General features: G+C 46.6%; 1 pseudogene; it reads right to left on the bottom strand.

The window, feature by feature from the left end:
* Positions 1–9,946: 9,946 nt before the first annotated feature.
* Positions 9,947–12,162, bottom strand: LOC116546075 (annotated as a pseudogene).

Here is a 12,162-nt window from a genome sequence, read left to right as displayed (position 1 = left end):
ACAAAAATGGCAGAAGTAAGTCGTAACACCACAATGATTTATAAGCATGTTTAAAAACATAATTCAGCTATATGAAACCCAACTAAGGAAAAATCACTTCCAATATAATGATTCGGGTAGCTTAAAAGCTAAAAAAGAAAAAAATATATATACAAACATTAATCAAAAGATATCAGGAGTGATTATATTAAATCAGATAAAGAAGACATACAATTAATGAAAATTGTCAGAGACATAGAGTGGCAATACGCAATGATCTTTTGTACACTTTCCTACTGGGGTCTGCCCTAGTCCACTTTGTGTTGCTATAAAAGAATACCTGAGACTGGGTAATTTGAAAATACAATAGGCTTACTTGGCTTAGGATTCTGCTGGCTGGAAGATCAGGCATTTGGAGAGGGCCTCAGGCTGCTTTCACTCATGGCAGAAGTGAAGGGGAAGTGGAGTATAAGGGTCATATGGAGAGAGAGGAGGCAAGAGAGACAGGGAAGGTACCAGGCTCTTCTTAACAACCAGCGCTGCTAGGAACTAACAGAGGGATAACTCACTTGCCCCAGGGAGGGCTGTAATCAATTTATGAGGGATTTGCCCTCACGACTCAAACATCGTTCATTGGGCCCCACCTCCCAAGACCACCACAGTACAGATTAAATTTCAACATGAGATTTAGAGAGGTCAAACACCCAAATTATAGCAGGCCCTTAATGCTTTTCTTATGAATATAAGTAAGAACCCTTCACACAATTTATTATTTGACTTTGATCATTGTAACCTTTGCCCTTTCATTGTAGAATCCTTTTGATGTACTGGCATTTTTAAAAAAGATACAGCCAAATTTGTTGTAAATAAATATCCAGAAGCCATAGGAACTTAAAGAAATGAACACACAAAAAAAAACAAGCAATCCCATTAAAAATGGGCAAAGGACATGAACAGACACTTCTCAAAAGAAGTCATACACACAGCCAACAAGCATATGAAAATATGTTCCATCACTAATCATTCCATCACTTTCATGCCTATAATATCCTTTACACTTAGAGAAAGCATTGACCTAAATTTGCTTCTAATTTTAATGTGCTTTTTTCTACCCTGTGTCCCTTTTGCTTTGTTGTGTGAATCAGTGTCCTAGACTGTTTATTTTTTCACAACAAGCCATTTTTTTCCAGTGGTATGTATTCAGCGTCCCCTCCCTCCCACTGAGCTGCCATCCTGCCTGTATGAAGAGTAGTTTTTTGGGTGACCTTCAATAGATCTCTTCCCTCTCTGAACACTGCACTGTCATGGTCAGTAATCACTTCCAACATGTTCTGCCATATGGTTAAGCAAGCCCCCTCATTCAATCCCTCTGTCAGAATTCTTAGCGATTTTCAATGATATATTTTTTAGATAAACTTAAAATTTATTTTTTCTCCTAAAAAAACAGTTTAAGGAAAAGTTAAACTTCTAAGTTAATGTGGGAATAATCAATGTCTTCATGATCTCCAGTTTTCTCCTTTCTCACTTTTATTCAGGCTCTCCCTGCATGTGCTGAATGGTGTTTGGGTGGAACATGTGGGTAATGGGGGAGCACTTGGCCTTTCCTTCCTGGTAGGTCTTTTACCCCTGGAGGTGGGGTGTGCCTGTGCTGGCTTTAAGGACCCTCTGAAGCTGTGGGGTTCTCTGACAGAGCTGTGAGGATGAAATCCATACAGCAATTATTCAGCTAATTTACAGCCCGAATAAACATTTTGATCTGAATTAATTTGGTAAATTGGGTCAAAATGAAGATGAAAAGCAAGATGTAGAGAGTAGCAACATTATGGCATAATTTTTTAAAGTAAATAAAAGAAAGACACCCATACACATGTATATCTTCGGGGGACATTATTCACCTCTTCTCTTTTCTGAGGATTGAGCGAGACATGCCACCTGGATTGTCAGAGAGGTTATTTATGCATCATCTTTAGTTAGTTTAACTCTGGACTTGAGTCATTGGCTTGTTCAGAATTCACTAGAGAGTCAGTTATGTTCCCATTGAGACACATTCTCACCTGCCCACCTGTGTTAGGAAGACAAGGGAATCTTTTTCTTAATCCTGAGTTGCTCATTGTCTCAGAGACACCCGGGGATTGGATATATAGGAGAAGGCAGCTGCACTGGACCAGTGCTGGGGGGGCTGGGCCCAAGGAAGCTGGGTCCTCCTCTCTTGCTCCTCCCTCCACTCCTCACTTGCTCCTACACACTCCATTTGATCCAGCAACTGCATGACGAGAAAAATCTATTCTCTCAAATGGAACAAATCTCTCTGTTATCTCCCTAGGGTGCTCAGACACCACCGACCCAGACACAAGCAGCTTCAGGACCTAAAGTGAAGAACACTGAAAACCTGAGAAAGGAATATTGGAAAGAAGGAGAAGAGAGAGCTATGAAAGGACAGAATACAGAGCACAATGCCCTGCCTTTGGGGGAAGAATCGGCCATCACAGATTCTCTGGCTTGGGCCACGGTATTGCAATGAGCATTTGGCTTTCATCTTCCCATATCTTTGGGGACAGAGCTGATCTGTGCATTCCACAGCATCAGGTGCCAATGGAGTAGCAGCCTATGAGAATGAACTGAAGCAAATATAACTTTCATTAAATGTGCATCCATTTTGTGTGTCACTGTGTTCAAGGTGCTTTACCCACATGATATCTTGCCCCATAGCAATGCAACAGAAAAAATTTTACTACTACATTTTATAGATGTGAAAGTGGAGTTGCAGAGAAAGTGAACAGCCTGCCCACAAGAAACACAGCTTTTTGGTATTAGAACATATTCCAAACCCATCATTTCTTCAATACACCACCCAGTCTTTTCCTCAGGCTGTGGGAAAGTTCACAATTGAATTAAGCAAGCATTGATTTATATACACAAAGAAAAATAGCAATGCATGATAAAATTTTTTAAATCCAACATATAAAGGTTTATAAAATATGAGAATTTCCGGGCTAAATGTGATCTCAGTGACCATTTAGTCCAAAACACAAATCAGCAACTGACTCATCACATGTTAGAAGGGGCCTCTCCAACTTTGGTGTGAATGCCTTCAACCACAGGGAAAGCCCTACTTCGCAAACATATCCTTCCACTGATTAACTGCTCTGTTAGAAAGATTTTCCTCATCTACTATTTAGCCCTAACATTTAGGTCACATTTAGCCCTAAGTGTGTTCCCTGTAACTTCCAGTTGTGCCCTAAAGCCATCCTTTGCAGCCGCATAGTACATGACCATTCTTCATTTTATATAACAGTGCTCCATATATTGTGTGCCCATCAAGCAAAACCCACCCCTAGGATTTCTCATCTCAAGGTTATAGAAATAATCCAAATTCTAGTCAGGTGCCTTGGTTCACACCTATAATCCCAGCACTTTGGGAGGGTGAGTCCAGAAATCACTGAAGTCAGGAGTTGGAGACCAGCCTGGCCAAAATGGTGAAACCACATCTCTACTAAACATTCAAAAATTAGCCGGGTATGATGACAGGTGCCTGTGGTCCCAGCTACTCAGGAGACTGAGGCATGAGAATTGCTTGAACCTAGGAAGCGGAAGTTGCAGCACGTCAAGATTGTGTCTCTGCACTCCAGCCTGGGTGATTAAATTAAAAATAAAATAAAACAAAACAAAATGTATTAAAAAAAGAAATGGGCCAGGCACGGTGACACACTCCTGTAATCCCAGCACTTTAGGAGGCTGAGGTCAGCAGATCATGAGGTCAGGAGATAAAGACGATCATGACTAACCTGGTGAAACCCCCATCTCTTCTAAAAATACAAAAATTAGCTGAGCGTGGTGGCACATGCCTGTAATCCCAGCTACTTGGGAAGCTAAGGCACAAGAATCACTTGAACTCAGGAGGTAGAGGCTGCATTGAGGCAAAAATTGTACCATTGCACTCCAGCCTGGTGGCAGAGTGAGACTCCTCCTGAAAAAAAAAAAAAGGATCAAAATTTTGTATCCTTACGTAATACAGGATTCAGGCTTACTCACAATTCTAGTTGCGTTACTCTGAACAAACATGTAAAGGTGGGTCCAGATTATGATCAAATACCTCTTCATCGCATGCACAAAAACAACCTGCATATGTCCCATTCATAAACCTACAGACAAGGTGATACTGGTATAATTCGCACTTCTTTACCAGATGCCCTTTATAATGAGTTCATTGTTCCCATCTCTTGGAACCCTTCCTCTTTCCAGTAATGGCATGTAAAATTTCTGGGTTGTGACTATTTGTATATATCTGTTTCTTTAACAAGAATTTGAAGGCAGGAACTGTAGTCATCGTCACAGCCTCAACACAGTGCATGATACGTATAGGATGCCCAATAAGTCTTTCCATTCCTCATGGTAGAGATTTTGTCTATTTTTTTCTCTTATGTGTACCCAGCACCTAACCAAATTGAATATATTTCTCAAAAAATATTTGTTAAATGAATGCCTGAGTAACTCCACATGAGTTAGGAGGCAGGCAGGACTTATCTCCGGACCAGATGGAAGACAGGCAGAAACCAGGAAGAGGCGCAGAAAGCACCTCCAGTTGCCCTCGCTGCCCATCCCTATAAGACACTCCCACCAGCACTCCCACAGTTTACTGATGTCTGGAGATGCCTGAAGTTACTACCCTTTGCCATGTCAATACCCAGAGAGTTATCATTCATTTTCCAGCTATTTCTGAATAACATGCCTCTTAGTTAGCATGTCATTAGCGGTAGATATAAACATGACCTCGAACCACCCATATGTTGTTACTCAGTGCACTGCCTATGCACGAGCTTTGTTCCACAGGAGGAGTCACAGAGATGTGACACTGCTGCCACTTTAATAAAGCTGCTTTCTTTCATCACCAGCTTGCTCTTGAATTCTTTTAAGTAGGGACAGGGTCTTGCTATGTTGCCCATGCTGGTCTTGAACTCCTGGGCTCAAGTGATCCTTCTGCCTCAGCCTCTGAAAGGGCTGGGATTACTGGTGTGAGCCACCACACCCAGCCTTGCTCTTGAGTTCTTTCCTGAGCAAAGCCAAGAACCTGACCTGCATTGGTGGTGAGTCAGCCAGGAGTAAAGAGATGGTGGTCAGTGATTGATGAGGCTATGGTGAGAGATAATCGCTGGTGAGATGGAGATAGCAAGAGTCAGCAAGTAGCAAGAGAGACAGCAAGAAGCAACAATCTTAGCAAAGTTTGTATTTTCCAGGTTACAACAGTCCCACGTGAGGACAATGCTGGCACAAGGCTTCCAAGCTATCCTGTCTTCTGACCCAAAGAATAAAAACATCCTGGCCAGGCGCAATGGCTCACATCTGTAATCCCAGCACTTTGGGAGGCTGAGGCGGGCAGATCACCAGGTCAAGAGATCAAGACCATCCTGGCCAACCTGGTGAAACCGGGTCTCTACTAAAAATACAAAAACATTAGCTGGGCATGGTGGTGTGCGCCTGTGGTCCCAGCTACTCAGGAGGCTGAGGCAGGAGAATTGCTTGGACCTAGGAGGCAGAGGTTGCATTGAGCCGAGGTCGGCTCACTGAACTCCAGCCTGGCACCTGGTTGACAGAGTGAGACTGTCTCAAAACAAACAAACAAACAAAAAACAAAACAAAACAAAACAAAAAAACCACACACAAACAAACAAACAAACAACAAACAAAAATCCTGTCTTTGGGCCTCTTAGATCAGGTATCCAGAAATATTTACTTCCCCAATGCCAGGCAGGACCGATGCCCATAAATCAGCAGAAAGCAGTTATAAAAGGTGGGCCTCCACCTTTCTGCAATGGTCTTAAGATTAAGGGAAAGTTCTGATCTCTAAGTGGGGAATGAGGTAGAAAGCAGACAGGACGCATCTCTGGACCAGACTGGAGACTGGCAGAAACTGGGGAGAGGCGCGGGAAGCACCTCCAGTTGTCCTCACTGATCAGCGGTGTAAGACACTCCCATCAGTGCCATGGCAACACCCTGAAGTCACCGCTCACTTTCCAGCTATTTCTGAATAACCTGCCCTTTAATTAGCATGTCATCGAAGTGGGTATAAATATGACTGCAAACCACCCGTAAGCTGCTACTCTCATTGCACTGCCTCTGGGCTCGCCCTGCTGTGCAAGGAGCAGTCACAAAGGGTTATAACAGTGCTGCTGCCTCAGTAAAGCTGCTTTCTTCCATCATTGGCTCTCTCTCGAATCCTTTCCTTAGTGAAGCCACGAACCTGCCCCGCATCAAACGTAATATTCCAGAAAACACCTTAATTCATACACTCTTTTACATAGTATCTGTTGAGCATGTATATGTGCCTGGTATTATTCTATTCAAAGCAATACTATAAATGCAACCCAAAGTGTCATGTCATTATTTTGACAGTTCCATATGATCCAAGAGTCTAAGGTGGCTTATAATAAAAACAAGAGCTTGGTCTCTTTTCAGAGTCTACTCTTAAGCTACCCCCCTCAGTTCCCCCATTATACTGCCTGAGGTCTAGAAGGAATGTTCTAGATTTATTTCTAGTACAAATCAACTTGTTCCTCTGCCCTTCAAGCCAGGCTATGGATACTTTGGTGAATCCTAATTTTATTACACAATTGATTTATCCTTTCTCTCTGCTGTGGTGCATCCTCAGATTTGATTAGTCATCACTACTCTCAAAGGAAACAGTGATAAAAATGTTGAACCAGACAAAATCAAACAAGACTCCTTAACGATACCATTTTTCCAGGCCGTCATGTGTCCATTAGTCACATTCTCAGGGTACAGCCCTTCAGTTATGATTCCACTTAGCAGTAGTGCCACCTGTATTTTGCCGTTTGTTCACAGAGACCTAATGAGAATTTGGTAAATGCTTCATGAAAATCCACATGCCCCATGTGTTCAGTAATCCCCTCAGTCATTCATATATAAACAAACAAATAAATAAAGTGATTTTGGGTACAATTCTTCTTTGGAAATGTCTGATGCCTTTTTGTGAGCACAGTTTTATTTTCCAAGTCCTCATGTACCATCTTCTTGATGTTCCCATCTAGAAAGTCTCCCAGAATTTCCACCAAGTTCGCCAACTATAGCATATGACTTCCATTTTCTTTTTCTATTTGGAAATAAAAACATTTTTCTGTATCCTGATCCTCCCTAATCTCCTCAATGTCTCCAAGACCCCCTAAACTGCTCAAACAGATTAAGCTTCCTTAGAACACTTACAGGTTTAAAAAAAGTGAATAATGTGAGAGAAATACTTACAATATCTATGACTCAAGGTAGCATATGTGGTGTCTGTCCAGCTTCCTTTACTCTGAGAATCTGCACCAGACTGTGTTAGTAACTCAATGTCATCCTCCCTTCGATGATCTTCCCTACATTATAGGGGCCAGAAAACTGTGAATGTGAGCCCCATATTCCAGAATCTCTGAAAACTAGAGTCTGCCAGTGTGAGGAATTTACAGAAGTTTTGGAAGTCCTAAATTAGATAGGTAAGTAGGAAGGTAACTAGGTAGGTAGATGATTGATAGTGGAAGAGAGAAAGAGGTCACTGCTCCTTTGGAAACAGCAAGAAGGTATATAAACTTCAGTAGATGTGAGACTTTGAGAGGCTGCTAGGGATTTTCCTGGTATCTTTCCTTTCCTTTTTTTTTTTTGAGATGGAGTCCCACTTCATCATCAAGCTGGAGTGCAGTGGCACAATCTCGGCTCACAGCAACCTCTGCCTCCTGGGTTCAAGCAATTCTCCTGTCTCAGCCTTGAGTAGCTGGGACTACAGGTGTGGACCACCATGCCCAGCTAATTTTGTTTTTGTATTTTTAGTAGAGATGGGGTTTCACCATGTTGGCCAGGATGGTCTCGATCTCCTGACCTTGTGTGCCCACCTCAGCCTCCCAAAGTGCTGAGATTACAAGTGTGAGCCCCCAGACCCAGCCTTTTCTCTTCTTTAGAAGGACACTAGTCATACTGAATTAGGGACCTCCTTCATGGCCTTGTAGATTCTTAGTAGAATAATTCATATCCCCCACTTCTCATGTCTCCATATCCTGAGATTACAACCAAAATACTTTTGGGTTCTTTAAAGGCCCTACCTCCAAATATGGTCATGTTGGGGGGGTCAGAGCTTCAACATATTAATTTGGGTGGGAGGGTACCATTTAGTTCATAATACCTACTATGCAACAGATTTAAACCACACACACCAAACATTCATCTACATCTCCGTCAGTTCTGAACTAGGTAGAAAATGAAAATAACATTTTTCAGGCCAGCAAAACCCTGCACATAGACCAAAGTGAGGCATATAAATTTAATTCCTAACACAGTGAGAAAATTTCAGAGTTTAAGCAGAAAAGTAACACAATCTGATTTATAAGGATGACTCTGGCCATTGTGTGGAACATCTATTTTAAATTACTAAGTCTTTTTCAAGCCTATGTGACAAGGTTCTGTTCTAAGTGCCTTAAAATGCTATATTTTGTCCTCACTACCACTCTATGAGATTATTATCCTCATTTTGCAGATAAGAAAACTATGATTATTATCCTCATTTTGCAGATAAAGAAACTATGATTCAGGCAAGTGAAGTTATCTCCCTAAGGCCACAGAGCTAGTATCTGCTGATGCCAGAGTTCACACCCACTATGTTTAACTCAGTTAAACATACACATGACATAGAAACACATTTATGTAGTCACTTCAAAAGTAAAGGAAGATACACATGGAACTATTAACAATATCTGTGTCTGGATGATGAGATTTTTTTAGGCATGATAATGTAGTGTGAAGAACTAGCAAATAGAAGTTAAGAGCTTGTGTTATGGAATTTATAGATCATAATGACTAAACATGGACATAAGCACCACTGTTTTCCAGGCACTATTTTGAGTGTTTCACAGGTGTGAGCTCCTTGAATTCTCAGAAGAGATCTGCCTGCCCTTGGAAGTCCATTCTTTTTCTTCTAATGAACCTGCCCTTGGAAGTCCATTCTTTTTCTTCTAATGAACCTTGCTGTTTTTTTTTTTTTTTTTTTTAAGATAACTTGTTCATATCTGAGTAGAACAAAACAAAACATAGGCAGTTGCACAGGCCAAGAATGGGGGCAGGGTCACGCGTTAGGCACCTCTTGCTGTAGTACGGAGAAAGGATGCAAAACTGAGGTATACAGTGGCATTTACAAATTTAGACAAAAGGTGGGAGATTAAATGGTAGAACAGAATAAACTTGTGATGGAGCAGGTGTGTGTGGGCCTGGGGGTCTGATGTAGGAAGAAGAAGAACAGGTGGATCCAGTTTCTCCGAAGAATCCAAACAGATTGGATGCCATTAAACAAGATGAGGAATGAATAAGGACGAGCAGGCTGGGGCTGGTTTGTGCTGGGGGTGGAACGCAGGTCAGAGTTCAGGTTAAATCAACGTTCGCTGAGATTTCACTGGGTTCCAGATACGGACATAAAGTCCTTCATACGTGGAACCAGGTGCCGCAGGAAGGACAGAGGTGAGCTGCCTCGAAAACAGATACCCTCTCCAGGGGCTTGTAGTTGAAGAGGCACAGCTCTTGTCCTGGAGTTGGTGGGGGCAGCGAGAAGAGCAAGATACTTGGGGACAGGAATCACGAATGCACTCTTGTGTTGCACAGAGTCAGCCCTGCAGAGGAACGAGCGACTGCTCAGTCACCACGAGGTCCTTCCGAACACGCCAAAGTCCTGGATGTGTGTCTCGGGGTCCACACTGAAGCCCCGAGCCCTCCAAGCTTCCTAGAAGCGTGTAGGAGGCATGGTGAACATGCATATAGCCACCCCAAAGGCGGCGGAAAGTTGGTTTTCTGAGGAGCAACAGAGCAGTTTGAAGACGGATTTATTTGTGTGTGTGTTTGTGTGTGTGTTGAAAAGGAACTTTATTGGGTGCTGGGGATTCAGATGAGATCCATGAGGATGCCGTCCTCCATGACGCTGGGCTGCAGGCCCGGCAGTGGAGCCTGTGGGGGAAGCTGTGCGGGCCAGGACTCGGCAGGTAGTGGATGCAAGAGTGGGGGCCCCAGGTGGGGCTGCCCAGGCCCTGGTGCGGTGGGGGCAGCAATGCAGGAGCCCCTGGTGGCTGGAGGTGGTGGAGAGAGGCCTGGGGTGGGGGCACCCCAGTCTGGGGTGGTCATGGGTTGAGGAGAAGGTTCCGCAGCTGGGGGTTGGCCCCAGGGTTCTGGGGCCGAAGGATGGGTCCAGGAGGGGGTGGACCAGAAGCTGCTCCAGGAGGGCCTTGGGGGGCACCTGGCGGGGGCTGGGCAGTACTCTGGGGCTGCGGCTGCCCTGTGGCGCCAGAGGCCCCTACAGTACCCTGAGGCTGGGGCTGCGGTGGGTGGCGCTGGAGCTGCAGATTCTGTGAGGGCCTTGCTTGGTCCTCCATAATGGGCCCCAGCCCAGGGGGTACCTGCTGTCCCCCCATTCCTCGCTGCTGCTGCTCCAGCTTCTGCTGCTGGACCTGCTTGTGGTTGGTGATGACCTGCCGGATGCCATTGAGGAAGCCACTCTGGTCGTAGAGGATGAGGCCCATGAAGATCTTCTTCTTGGACGAGTACGGCAGCATGAGCGCGCGCACCTCACAGGGCGCCCTGTGGGGGAAGTGCACACAGCCTGCAAAGCCATTGCCCATGGTGCAGTAGAGGTCTTTGAGAGACTCCAGGTCCTTGCTGGTGAAATGGAACTGGACCATCCTTCAGTTCCGGAACAAAGGGCCCAGGGTGGTCAGCAGCTGCTGGGGGATGAGCTGCAGGATTAGCTTCTGGCGCCACTGCTCGGTCTTTAGGTTCTCGCCATGATTCACGTAGACCTGGCAGGGCAGTGACTGCGTCAGCTTGGTGTTGGCATCCACAGAGGCAGGTTTGGATTTCTCCTGCCACTCAAGGACTCCACTCCAGGCCAGAAGCTTATTGGAGACTGCTGCCCACCGAGGGCTGGGGCTCCCAGCTGGGCTGGGGAAGGGCCACTCACCCCTCCTGGGGCCACGGTGCCTGCCATAGATGGTGCCCGCCATAGATGGTGCCCCGGGTTGCGCTGTGGGAGCCAGGCCTGAGCCAGGGTCCACGGTGGAGACCAGGCTGGGCTGCGAAGCAGGTGGCGGCCTGGGGGTGAAGAGGGTCCTGGGGGTAGTGGGGGAGCTGGGGCCTGGCTGAAGGGGGGACCCACTCCGGGAGCAGCTTGTTGGAGAGGGGTGATGGGCGAGAAGCGAGGGTCCAGCCCAGCCTTCTGGTTCTTGGCCTCCACTGCATTATGGGCGGCCACCTGAACTGCGCTCAGGTTCTCAGGAACCTGGTGCTGCGGGGGTACAGGAGGAAGAGGCTGCTGGGGGGCTGCTGAGAGAGTGGCACCCGAGGGTGCGGCGGGAAGCAGGGGGACTGGCTGCTTTGGCTGGAGGGGGCCTGGGGCTGAGCCACCCCCAACAGGCAGCACGGGGCCCCGAACCAGCACCACGTGCCTCGGGTCCTGGCTCACGACTGTCTGAGGCTGCAGCGGCTCCAGCAAGGCCGCGGGAGCTGCCTTCTCAAACGGAAGCCGAAGGCCGGCAGCTTCCAGGGAGACACGATGGAGAAGAGGATCCCCCGCTCCCCCGTCTGCTGCACAAGAGTCTCAGTTGTGCATCCAGAGTATGTGGTGCTGTCGACAGCAGGCGACAGGTACCAGGGCGAGGTGCAGATTAGGAGGCAGAGCCTGTGCGTCTGGCCAATCTGCTCGCGCAGCGTCTTGAAGTCACTGAACAGCGGCAAGGCTGTGCTGAGTCCCGCGATGAGGCTGCAGCTCTCGCCACCCCCGCCCACGAACTTAATGCCATCCAGCCAGGTGACAAACTCATAGGCGCTGCTGGCGGGAGCGTGACACTGTACGTAGGACTCGGGAGCGCGGTCCACCGTGCTGAACACCACGAGGCTGTACTGGGTCCCCCCCATAGTCACCGCCTCTTCAGCCAATAACTGCACAGAGGAGTCGGCGTTCACCATGACGGAGCCGCTGCTCACAAAGTACTTGGAGGTGGTGCGGTCCTCTGCATGCACCACGACCAGCCCAGGCCGCAGGGCCTGCAGCGTGGGCACGTGGGCCGCCGGGATGCCGAAGGCTCCAGTCAGTGTGGGCACGTCCACCTGCCGGACGTTGGCACCGTTGAAGAACACCTGCGTGGGGGAGGCGAAGGTGAAGGACAT

This window comes from Sapajus apella, unplaced genomic scaffold (genome assembly GCF_009761245.1).
Source record: "Sapajus apella isolate SASKATOON/1434 unplaced genomic scaffold, GSC_monkey_1.0 scaffold568, whole genome shotgun sequence".
NCBI lineage: Eukaryota > Metazoa > Chordata > Mammalia > Primates > Cebidae > Sapajus > Sapajus apella.
The sequence above is the reverse complement of the archived record's forward strand: the minus strand, read 5'-3'. Positions and strand labels throughout refer to the sequence as shown.